The sequence below is a fragment of the Hylaeus volcanicus genome, chromosome 7 (genome assembly GCF_026283585.1).
Source record: "Hylaeus volcanicus isolate JK05 chromosome 7, UHH_iyHylVolc1.0_haploid, whole genome shotgun sequence".
Classification (NCBI taxonomy): Eukaryota; Metazoa; Arthropoda; class Insecta; order Hymenoptera; family Colletidae; genus Hylaeus; species Hylaeus volcanicus.
The window spans coordinates 1,638,205-1,649,747 of NC_071982.1; the positions used below are offsets into that span (position 1 = coordinate 1,638,205).

At 38.0% G+C, this 11,543-nt stretch overlaps 1 protein-coding gene across 4 annotated transcripts in view; it reads left to right on the forward strand.

The window, feature by feature from the left end:
- The window catches only part of LOC128880300 (putative polypeptide N-acetylgalactosaminyltransferase 9), a 356,839-nt gene that overhangs the window by 257,787 nt on the left and 87,509 nt on the right, over window positions 1-11,543 (forward strand). For 3 of the 4 annotated variants that reach the window (XR_008457791.1, XM_054130232.1, XM_054130233.1), the window contains one exon: window positions 7,888-7,937. The exons of the other annotated variant lie outside the window; for it this stretch is intronic. The gene's annotated coding sequence lies outside the window, so the exon portion shown is untranslated. The remainder of the gene's footprint in view (window positions 1-7,887; window positions 7,938-11,543) is intronic. 4 annotated transcript variants of the gene reach the window in all.

Here is an 11,543-nt window from a genome sequence, read left to right on the forward strand (position 1 = left end):
GCTATCTAGCGCGTAGCCTATAGTACTGCGGCTATTTAGCGCGTAGCGTATGCTACTATGGGTGCGCCGCCAGCGTACTCGCGCTCTGATTGGTCGGGGTTTTCTGTTAATATCTCGCTAACCAAGCCTCGGACAACATTTTCGTTAAGGAAAAAGTTGTTTCAAATCACCCCACGAACCACCCTTTACAAGGGCCACCCTTTTTATATACACTCCCAAATTTTATATACACGCTGATCCCATAAATATAACTCTCCAAGAGTAGCGTCACGCCAATCACACGTACCCACAAATATTCGAATTCCTTTTCACCAAAAATAAAGCAATATGTTATTCCCATTCTCACCCAGAACGACCTACATTACTATTTCCGAAACGAGTTAACGAACACCCCGTGACGCAGAAAACTGGAAAAATCAATTGCAGGCGCGACAACAATCACCCCGTGATTTATTATAGGTAACGGCGACAGTTGCAAAATACTAGAATTTTATTATCCCCGTTTCCCCAGCCCTTCGTATTCATACGTTCCGGAAAAAGCAGAATACCCCGCAAGGATGGCTTTGTTTACCGAAAGCATGCATTATATTTTCAGATACGAATGCAAAAGTCCGCATAGATTGTATGAAAATATTGTGACGTTTCGTTTTCGATTTTTCGCCCCATCGAGCATCGTCGAACAACACGATTTTCCGTACGATTTCACTGAAGATAGTACGGGCAACTTTATCCGCGTCACGATGCGTCTTGCAAAACCTGAAAACGGTCTTTTATCCCCCAAGGCGGGCCACGATATACGCGCGAGTCTACCGGAACACGACACGTTCGGGTTATCGTCGATCTTCCTCTCGCGCTCGAATCTGCGTTTACACGTTTAACCCATTAGGTTAATCCCGCTTGTAAATCCAGACGTGGATTCGTGGAACTGCATTTTTTGGTGAACCGTTGTTGTGTATATGGAGATTCATCTCGTTCGCGCGATTGGAACGTGCTGTGACGCGTGTAAATCATTAGCGATTAGGCTTCTTAGAAAGCAAGTCAGATGAAAGTTTAGAAAATTCATCGAATATCTCGAAGATTAACACTTTCTTCCTTTCTTTTTGTATATTCATATATTTATCTTGATTTTTTATATGGTTATCGATTGTACTCTGAATTTGGTACAAATTGCATCATGTTTCTTGATTGAAATGATACTTTTTTGAAAGTCACATGCTTTTACATAATTGTTTAGATTTTTCAATTAATTATGCATTGTGATAGGCATTGGTACAAATTGCATTATGTTGCTTGATTGAAATGAGTCTTTTTGAAAGTGACATGCTTTTATATTATTGTTTAGATTCTTTAAGTAATTATTCATTGTGATACTAATATTATACAAGTGCCATGATTCGTCCAGATCAGACAAATTTACAAACTTTTTCGACATACCAATGTCTTAGCTAGTCTCTACATTTATCATATCTGTAATCGACTTTGAATATACCGATACATTTCGCCAAACAATCGCTTTCAAACACCATTTGCGATACCGTTTCTAAATATTTCATCAAGGCTCCACGACATTATTAAATAAAGTTAAATCCAGGAAAAGCGAATACAAGAAACGCCTCCCTTCTTCAAATGCAAAGATAACCCCATTTCTATCCCAGACATCGCTACTGTTTCTCTTCGCAACTTTTCCTGGAACGAAGAAGTCACTTGATTTTCCATCGAAGCATCGATGAACTCGCAAATAGTGTTAGCGAAATCACTCGGAAGGAGCACGAAGAAGGGATTTTCCACGGTTGGTGAGCTTCCTCCCCTTGAAGGGGTGGAGAATTCAAATGTACTTCGATAATCTCTGCCCCTTTCCGGTCTCTGTTTTTCTTTATCCTTTCATCCGGTGGTTTTGCGCCCCGAAAACCTTTGACTGCTCCTCCCAAGCGTCGGAGGTGCGCAGGACTCGCTAAAGTTGAGAAAAATGCGGCCTTCCCGTCGTTGCCGTGGGGAACCGGTTTGACAGGTCGAGGCCACGGCCGTTGGTGTATCCACGGGTCCTCTTAATCGGTTTGATTTGCAGCGATGAATACTCCGCTACGACAAATAACTGGGATCACGTTCGAATGCAGCTCCCCAAATCCGCTTTCAAACGTTTCAAATGGCGGGACAGAGAATCGTGGCGTATCAGGTTTAAAACACTGAGAGGGGTGCGTCTGAAACAGTGCTTCTCAACCTTTATTGTGTTACGTCCTACCTAAGCATTTCTAAAATGCAACATATAAAAGAAAACAAGAAAACTAAGGCCAAGAAGGGAAATAAAAACCCGGCTCGTAATGAATTTTGACAATAAAAATTAATTTTACAACAGTGCTCTCTTCGAAGACGCCACAAAATCTTTTATATAAAATGAATCATTCCCCTTGCACTATAATTAAACTTTTTAAACCCAATAATTTAGTAAGACCCAGATTTCTAGCCAAAACTCAACAAGAATAGTACTCTTCAGTCATCGCTCGATAAAACTAGAGGAAATAATGGCGTGTCAGGTTGAAAGACACAGCGAGAGCAGGACGAATTTAAAACGGAGATTGGAGACAGAATTGACAAACACCAGGATGGCGATGACGCGGATTCTGACTCATTTTTGACGGTGTATTTTTTCCCCAGCAATTTTCCTCTTCCTTTTCTGTTATTCTTTCCCCTCTTTTCTTTTTTTTGTAATACCAGCAGAAAGCGCGCTTGTTGCATTTTGTTCGCTCTGGCGCCTGCAGTTATCACTGCGGGTTGCGTATCCGCGCGAAATTGCTTTTCGCGACGCACGGTTGAATAAGGAAGTTTTCGACGCTCCAACGCCAGGAAGTTTTCGTTACGCGGTTGCCGAGGGTTTGGGGAACGAGGTAGCGATGAAAGTGTTAGATTCGGAGGGAAAGTTTTTTTTTATTGCAACTACGCGATCATCTAATTAATTTTTTTTTGGTTTCGATGCTATCTGCGTGCTTCGATTAAGCGTAAAGTTTGCGATGGGAAAAAGAGGATTGAGTGATAAGGGCGTTGGAAAAGGCATTAAATTGTAGTTGAAATTGTTTCGTGTGTGTATTATAGTTCGGAGACTAGTTAACTAATTACTTTTTGTTTCTGATATTATTAGTGAGGCAAAAGAAGAATTGAGTAGTATGAAGGCGTTGAAAAACGTAGGTAAAGGGTGTTAAATTATTTTATGTTTGTATCAAAGTTTAGGGGAGAGAATATAGTCAATTACGAGTGATTGTTTAGTTACTGCGAGATAGTTAAATAAAATAAAATACCTCGAGGCCTGTTTATCAAAAATGCCTATTTATAACAAAATATATACCGTTTCATTTAATAAACTAAAGGTCACCTTCATTTTTCTGAAACTGGTACAAATACGAAATATTTATATACCTGGTTACATTGCATATAAAAAACTATCATTTTTTCTTGTTCCATGTTTTTGAAAGTTAGAAGTTTGAAAAGTTAGAAGTTTGTTGCAAAAATTGAATTTCAGGAGAAAGGTCTTCCGAGTTTTCAATTTTTATCTCTGAAACTAAACATCGTATGAATAAACTATAAATATGAAAAAGTTTCGTTTTGTCATTCTCTATAAGGCGATATTTTTTTTTTAAGTTCGATTGTTCGAGATTATTTCATATTACATAGAAATCACATTGTAAGAAACTCGGAATTACTATAATTAAGATTATTTCATATTACTTCCGCATATTATTTCCGCGTTATAGGAGAATTTGCTGTATTCAGGATTACGGTATGGTTGAGGTTTATGATGCGGGCGTGACTTCCTGGCTGGTTTCGAGATTAAGAATTTGTGTGCTCTTTAGCTTTGGCATTCTTCTGTTTATCCATTCGCGAATAGGGAGACTCTGAATCCCAATTAGGAATTCGACGGCTGGAACTTTCCTCGCGTTTCTTCTCGCTACCCCGGACGCCGACCATTCCAGGTCAGTTTCTCATAGTGATGCTGCTAACGGTAACGTGATCGATGAATAGTGATAGCACAGTTGATCCGCGAGGTCACCTTCTGAATTCCACGATCAATAATTTGATAATTAATGTATTATTCCGTCTTAGATTTTTTTTAAATATATATCATACATTTATTCTATAATTTGGGTTAGTAACACAAAAATACATGTATAAAGGTTATTATTTACAATAACGATCTTTGGTAATTATTTACTTACACCTCATGGATTATTGTAATTTTGAATAGAGTCTTAAATATTCTTTGCTTTAAATCACGTAGAGTTCACTTGGAAATATTGTAATCTTTATACTTATCCTAAGTTTTTCACCATAAACATCATTTTATCCGAACGCATCCGAGTGAGATTAAAACGAACATTTCAGTAACGCTCGGACCAATAAATCCACAAAGTAAAAATACTTAACGTCCTTTATACTCGAAGTGCTTTGTACCGTAAATATAACAACGGTACTTCTTTCTCATAAAAAAAAATGAAGGATATTAAAATTGAAAAAACAAATATCTTTTGTTGAAAAAACAAGTATCTTTCACATTTCAGCGACACGAACAAACACAGCGGAACTTGTACTTTTGAAGTTTCTAGCTCGTGCGTTTAAAAGAAAACAGAATATACAAATAAAAGCTCACCGTATCATAACATGGCGCGGTTTCTTTCGAATGTTTTATTCACGATTCTCGCGCAAGTATCAACGAAAAACCAGACCTTTGTCCAATTACCGCAACAGAACGGAGAGGAAATCTCAAGAAACAATAGTTCTGTGGAAATAGAAAAAGACGAAGTTCCCGGTACAGGACTTGGCGCGCGGTTAACAGCGTTTCGCGACAAAGAAGGGGTTTCGCGAAACAATGCAGAAAACTCGATACCATGGTAAGTGATTCCATGTATCTGTAAGCGATAGCGGAGTTGGTAATACGAGCAAGTGGACGCTAAGTGGCGAACCAAACGTCATGAAAATGGCTGGAGGTATATAGTGGTGCTGTTAACCGTAACGGTATCGATGTTTATGGATGGATCGAATGTGGCCTGAAACGGTTATTTAAAAGACGTGAAATTCGTTGTGAGCACGCGAGAATGCAAACCTTAAGCAGCGATGTGGGCACAGAGGTCAAGTGCTTGGGAAATTGCCAGAGGATCGATAGGATTTAGCGTGATGATTCGAGGAGACGGGTCCGCGATCTACAGAAAATGCATTAAATTATCCAGTATGTGGTAATGATAGAGTGATGGGCAGTCAGATAATTGTAGAAATTACGAGCTGGTTCTGACTGACGTGGTAATTGAAGGTTTCTTGTATAACGTTTCAATTGACGATTAAGTCTATCGAGGATCTTTAGTTTTAGAATAAAGATTGACTCGATCGACTGCAGAGAAAGAAAATACTGTTTATTGTTAAAATTAAAATATGAAGATACGGAGGCCAAAAACTGAGCGTGATAGACGTTTCTCGGTTCGAGACTGTTGAAGTCCTCTTTAAATGCACACATTTCTCTACGATAAGTGCAAGCGACAAGATTATAAAAAAATACTGAAAAATAGTTAAGTTGGATTTTCACTAAGAAGCTTTCAGTCATCTATGTGGAATGTCATCACTAAAAGCAACAGTAATAGTTCCATATTAATTATATCTAACTTGGTCCTCTTTCTTATTTTGTTGCACACAAAAAGGACGCAAAGGAAGGACCAGATGTCACATCTGGCGAATTGACTCATAAAGCACCTGGATTACTTATGTAGAACTCGTACTTTTTTCTAAAATTTCTTCTAAACACACACACACACACACACCTGGGCGTTAGGTAGAATTTCAAAAGGAAATATAAAAGCCTTGCTTTTACACAAATAAGCCAACCAAGATTCAGAGCTGTTCAGAGTTCACCTTTGATTTTATTTAATTTGCTAAGGTGGAGCTCCTTTTTCTCACTTGTTATTCCTTTCGGTCTAACGTTGCCCTTTGTTTGTACATCATTACGGGTGGGTGACAAATATTTAGCCTTCCATCTGAAATAATTTGAGCGGGTACGTCGCAGGTAGAGGCAAACAAAAGTTCAAAGACATTCTGAAGTATTCGTACGCCAGTAATAAAGTACGGCACGATGTTGTCTGTTATTTTCATATAAGAGTTCGCAGATTATTTCTTATAAAGAAATAATATGTAATATAATATAATAAAGAAATTGGCTGATTTGGAGAAATATTTTAATCATTTGATTTTTAGTCATTTGATTAAACGAATCACTGATAATATTATTATTTATTTTATAATTTTAACAATTTGTGATATTTACTATTGGAATAAATTTGGCACTTTGCATTAATTCCAAAATCTTCGAAATGGAAACTAACATTTATTAAATTGTATTTATTTTTATACAAAAATATCGCTAATATCGACAAAATTAATTTTCGTGATTAATTTGCGGTGACTATTTCACTGTTATCAGTCGTACCCGAATTCCTTCCGCTAATCTTCTTCTTATCTCCCAATAGTACGCACTCATACAGGAAGAATAGACACTGATCCACACTCACTGAAGATAACCTAGACGCCCACAAAACAGTTTGTATTTCTTCTGTGTGAATGCGTAGTACACGTGTAGCCGCGCGAACAGCTGATCGGTTTAAACATCGCGCGCCGGAAGTCACACCTATAAATTTCAACCGTTTATAACTCGATAACGAAGAGTTCGCGAGAGATCGCAAAATGTTAAGGGACTTTTCGATTCGTACTAGTATGAAGACTTGATCCTGAAAAAAGGATCCACATATTTGTTAAAACCCTGTATAAATATATATATATACTAAAAAAAAAAAAATACATTAGTAATAAAGAAAAGAGAATTTTAGTCATTTAATTTTGTTACTTTCACCAACACATCACAGTTTATTTGCATTTGTACGTATTAAACATTTTCCGCATGAAACTGTTTATACTCGTCAGACGAGGTACGCGATTAATATTAAAATTTCGTCGATTTACAATTAATTCTCAAAAATATTGTAACGCTACTTTAAAATTACGACGTTTTTCTACAGAATTTAATAAAAAAGAAAACATACAGTGTGTGTCTGTCCAACGTATCAGATGGTCGCCGGAGATTACACGCTTGCAAATGTAACATTGCGCGGTATTACAACGTGTTCCGTATGCAGGTTGCACAGCCGGATATCCTATCTGTAGTTTACGAGCACTTAAATCTTAAGAATGAAATAGCACGTGAAATTTTATGCCGCTGTCGTGCAACGAGTGTAGATAGGAATATTTTATTTTCCAATCCAAGTAGCTTTGCGTCGCGACACTTAACCGACACCTGTTACAGACACACGTTTCTATACTTCGATTTATCACGACAATATGTTTTAGAAAAATGTATTCATGTTTCGAACGTACCGTTGCAAATTCATATTTCATGGATATTTTCTTCACATTCGTTCTACTCTTTGACAGAATTTTCTAGTGAATCATTTTTGCGTTTAGTAGATAGGTGATTTGATAGCTTCGGTGGATAGCTTTGGTTTGATTCGGAATATGTTCGAACCGAATGTTTTCTATCTGTATTTTTTTTATCGAATGAAGAGTAAGTGAACTAGTTAGATAATATCGCAGAATAAAGTATAAAGTGCATAATAAAAACGTTAATAAAATTAATAAAGTACATATATGCAAGTTATCCATGCATGTTGATATATAACTGCAGTTAATTATCTGCGAAGGTTAATTTGTTTGTTAAGTTTAACAAACAAAAATGGAGGTCAAACAATAGTTCATTTCAATTTTTCTGTTTGTTATTAAAAAATCTCATTAATACAATATTATTGAAAAATCTCGTTAATACAAACATTAATCAAAATTAGTACAAATGTTTGTCTTTTGTTTCAGAATAAATTGCTCCCATCAGCCTTCGTGTGGGATTGAAACAGCATTGTTAGGTAAGCGTTAAAGGTTCTATTTAGATGAAATCTTTCATTTTCTTGTTGGAATCCAGAAAATCATCTTATACTTTTCAAATTGCGGTTCACGTTCATTCACATTCTGTATTTCACAGTTTTTTTATCGACACTTACTTCTGAATAACGAGTTAGCGCGAATAGAACCTGCATGGCAACGCGAGCCTATCCCTACTCTTGCCGCGACTCGGTCACGAGCAATTTTGTCGGCGCGCGACCATCAATTAGGTCATAAGGTAACAGCATTCATCAAAGTAGGCCAAATCTGGCCAAAAATAAGTAGCACGAGAGCCTGTTTCTGCGAGTGAGATTGTTTTTATATAAACCGTGCATGAAAATGGGACTTAGGGTGATGAACGGAGCGACTGGTGGTGCGAGTGGAAGTTAGAATGGAGCGAGGAAAGAATATGGCGTTGTGTGTGTACTCGCGATCTAATTTCATATTTCATTTTTTATGTTAAATACATTATCATTTGCTAATTAAATGTGTGTCGATCCATCCTATCCCTCAGTTTCGTGGTTCATCAGTTGGACTGAATGTGAACAAAACGTGCCCCCGTCTAAAATCCTCGCAATCGCCTTTCTTCGCGCAAGCATAGATTGTCACCAGCAAATTGTTTGTTAATTCCCGCAACCTAGTTAGCGTTTAGCGTTACGCCGCGGCGTATGATAAAACCGGCCATTACGTAGCCTGGGGTGCATAGTTGGCCTGAATGGGGGCCCAGCCGCGATAACAAAACTCGTCTGGACGAGGGATATTAATGCTCGCGCGAAGACGGCTTTAATAAGTCCGCGACGTAATGAAAACCATTCATATAAAAGTTTCCTCCGCGAGGTGACGCTTTAATTGAACGCGGCCGCGAAGAGGTCTCAACGGTAGCCACCAACCCCCTGCTTCTTTCTTATGCCGAGCAGTAACAAGATGTCAGAGATTACCCCGGCTCGCTTTCCCTCTTTCCTCGACGCCGCGTCTCTGTGCCCCCCGCCCTCCGCGTTTCTCCACTCTTTTCTCGTCGCGAATCCGCCCATTACTTTTATGCCCCCCACCCCACCCTCTCGTGACTTTCATTAAAAATTTTCTGTTGGTCGAGCCGATGGAGCCGCTTCCTGAGAACGTTTCAATTGATATCGAGCCTACCATTCAATCGGGAACAAAGGGGAGAGAATCGTGGTCGGGAGCTTCATCGGCGAAATCGGGCCGACGGTTTTTCTTTCCCTCTACCGGCGCAGGACAGGGGGGAGGCGAGGGACCGCCGAGGTATTAAAGGATCCAGGCTTTCAGATTGAAGGTGTAAATGCGGGTTTGATGGGAAATTTCTGATGGCCAGCCACCGACAATGAGAGCCGTACTCGGCCAAAGTACGCCTTCGAGTTGAAGAGAAATAGTCTGGCTCTCGGTGCTCTGCGAGTCGCGTTTGTTGGATGCATATCGAACTCTTTCAACGCGTGGCTGTGGACGCTCTCGACGGGCGTCTGAGCCGTCGACTTGGGGGGTGTGGTGAAGCTCTTTTCTTTTCGGGATTCGGCGTGAAATTGAGGAATTTCTCGTGCTCCCGGGGGAAGAGTGAATCGGTGACTTTGTATCGGTTTATGGGAAAAGTTTACGGGCCTCGCGCACAAGCAAGAGTTGGAGATATTGAAAATCAAGCGACAGCTGTTAATATTTAGCTGTTAATATAAGGTTATTTATTGCATTAATATCAATACTACAAGTTTACTACAATTTTTTGTCATTTGTTCATTGACTTACTCATTGACTTCGTTCTCCTTCGTTGGTTTGTGACGCACTAAGAGCCAATTGTAACGGGCATTTTTTTCTTACCACAGTAAAGTCTCCATAAATGCACCAATTTCTCTACGATAAATGCACAGAAACCACCCCCACCACTGAGGGTATACCCCTTGAGGGATCCAGGAGTTCGATCGCCGAGTAGTGTAACACGATTCGAGATCAGATATCTGGGTGAGACAATGCTAATACAACGATATAACTCACCGAGACAACTTGCTGTTTTCCCCATATTCCCCATCATTGTAATAAGTCTTGTTAATAATTAATTTAACTATTTAACTGTTTTTGTTTAAATAATGAAAATATAGTATTCACATCTATCATAATAGCGACCAATTAAATTATGTCAACGATTTACCATATTCAACGAATTAATTATGTTGGCAAAAGCAACCATTTGTTTAGGTGACATGACCAATTCTGTTTTTCAAAGTTAGAGAATCGTACAGAAGCAATAGAAACGATAGTGAAGTAGAAGATAATAAAACTATTTAATATTAAAACAGTAACAGTAGCTACAGTAGTAGGAGAACAGTAAAAGAGGAATAATGGCAGATATTCTGAGTAGACTGTTTATTATTCATTCTACGTTTCGGGTTCACTTCAGGTTTTCTTCAGAAGTAAATTAAATACATAATTCATACGTTTAATCTACAATATGAAAACATAAAGTAAAGAATAGAATGATACTGTATGAAAATTAGAAAATTTAAAAGGATAAAGTACTTTCTTAGATTCACTTTTAGTCAAAGGAATCTGCAAAGGAATTTTACGATAAGACTTTGATTTTTTCCTGCACGTAGTATGAATAAGAAAAACCGAACACGTAAATGAGATAAGAAAAATGGGGCAGCAATGCAACGTCACTGATATAAAAACGAAGACGTTCTGAAACGCGGAAATACCTGTTGAGAACCTTCTCCTTTCAAGTTCATGAAGACTTGGCAAGCGTTGAAAGACTTCCGTGCCATCGGAAGGGAAGTTTCGAATCAAGATGCAACGACGATGTTCGCAAAGTTCAGAACCATGGAACTATCGTGAACGAGCTAAGACTTCGATTACCCAGACTCGATTCTAGATTCGATTTGATCTTCAATAGTTTCACGAACGATTCCTGCATTCCTTGAGCTCTGATTATTCTACCGTAGATTCCTATGTCTTTTGCTAGACTTTCGTTGGTTAAGCCACTTGTATCGCTTTCTGTATGTAAAACTTTCAAATAGAAGAAAAGCAAGGTTTCGCTATTTCGATGAAATTGTTTAGAATATTAGGAGTGTGAAAAATGGAAAAAAATTTAGAGTTATTACTTTTGAATGCTGAAGTAGACTAAGTTGCTAGGTGAAATAGTTTATATTGAAATTGTTGAACACTCTTTACTGTCTAAAGGAACTTTAGGCAGTAGAATAAAGAAGGCGCTAGAATAAAGAATAATTCTAAAATATATTTAATGAAAATTTGGTTACAAGATGATGACGACAAATTAAAACAGATTGAGCGCACTTATAAATATGTACTACGAAATTTTTGTTGGCAATTAGTTGTAGAATCAATTTCCGGAGCTTGTCCAGACTTAAATGTGAACACCCTGTATATATATTTTAAACACTGACTTAAATTATTTTACAAATGTTAGTGTCCTTTATAATTGTTTATAAAACTTTTTATGAACATATACCATTACGTTCAACTTTTCGATTATAATTTATAATTTTTAGTTTTTAGTTTAGTTCCTAAACCGAAGTCTTGACGAGCATACTCAAACCCTAGAATCACACGAAATACGACAGTTTATCTCA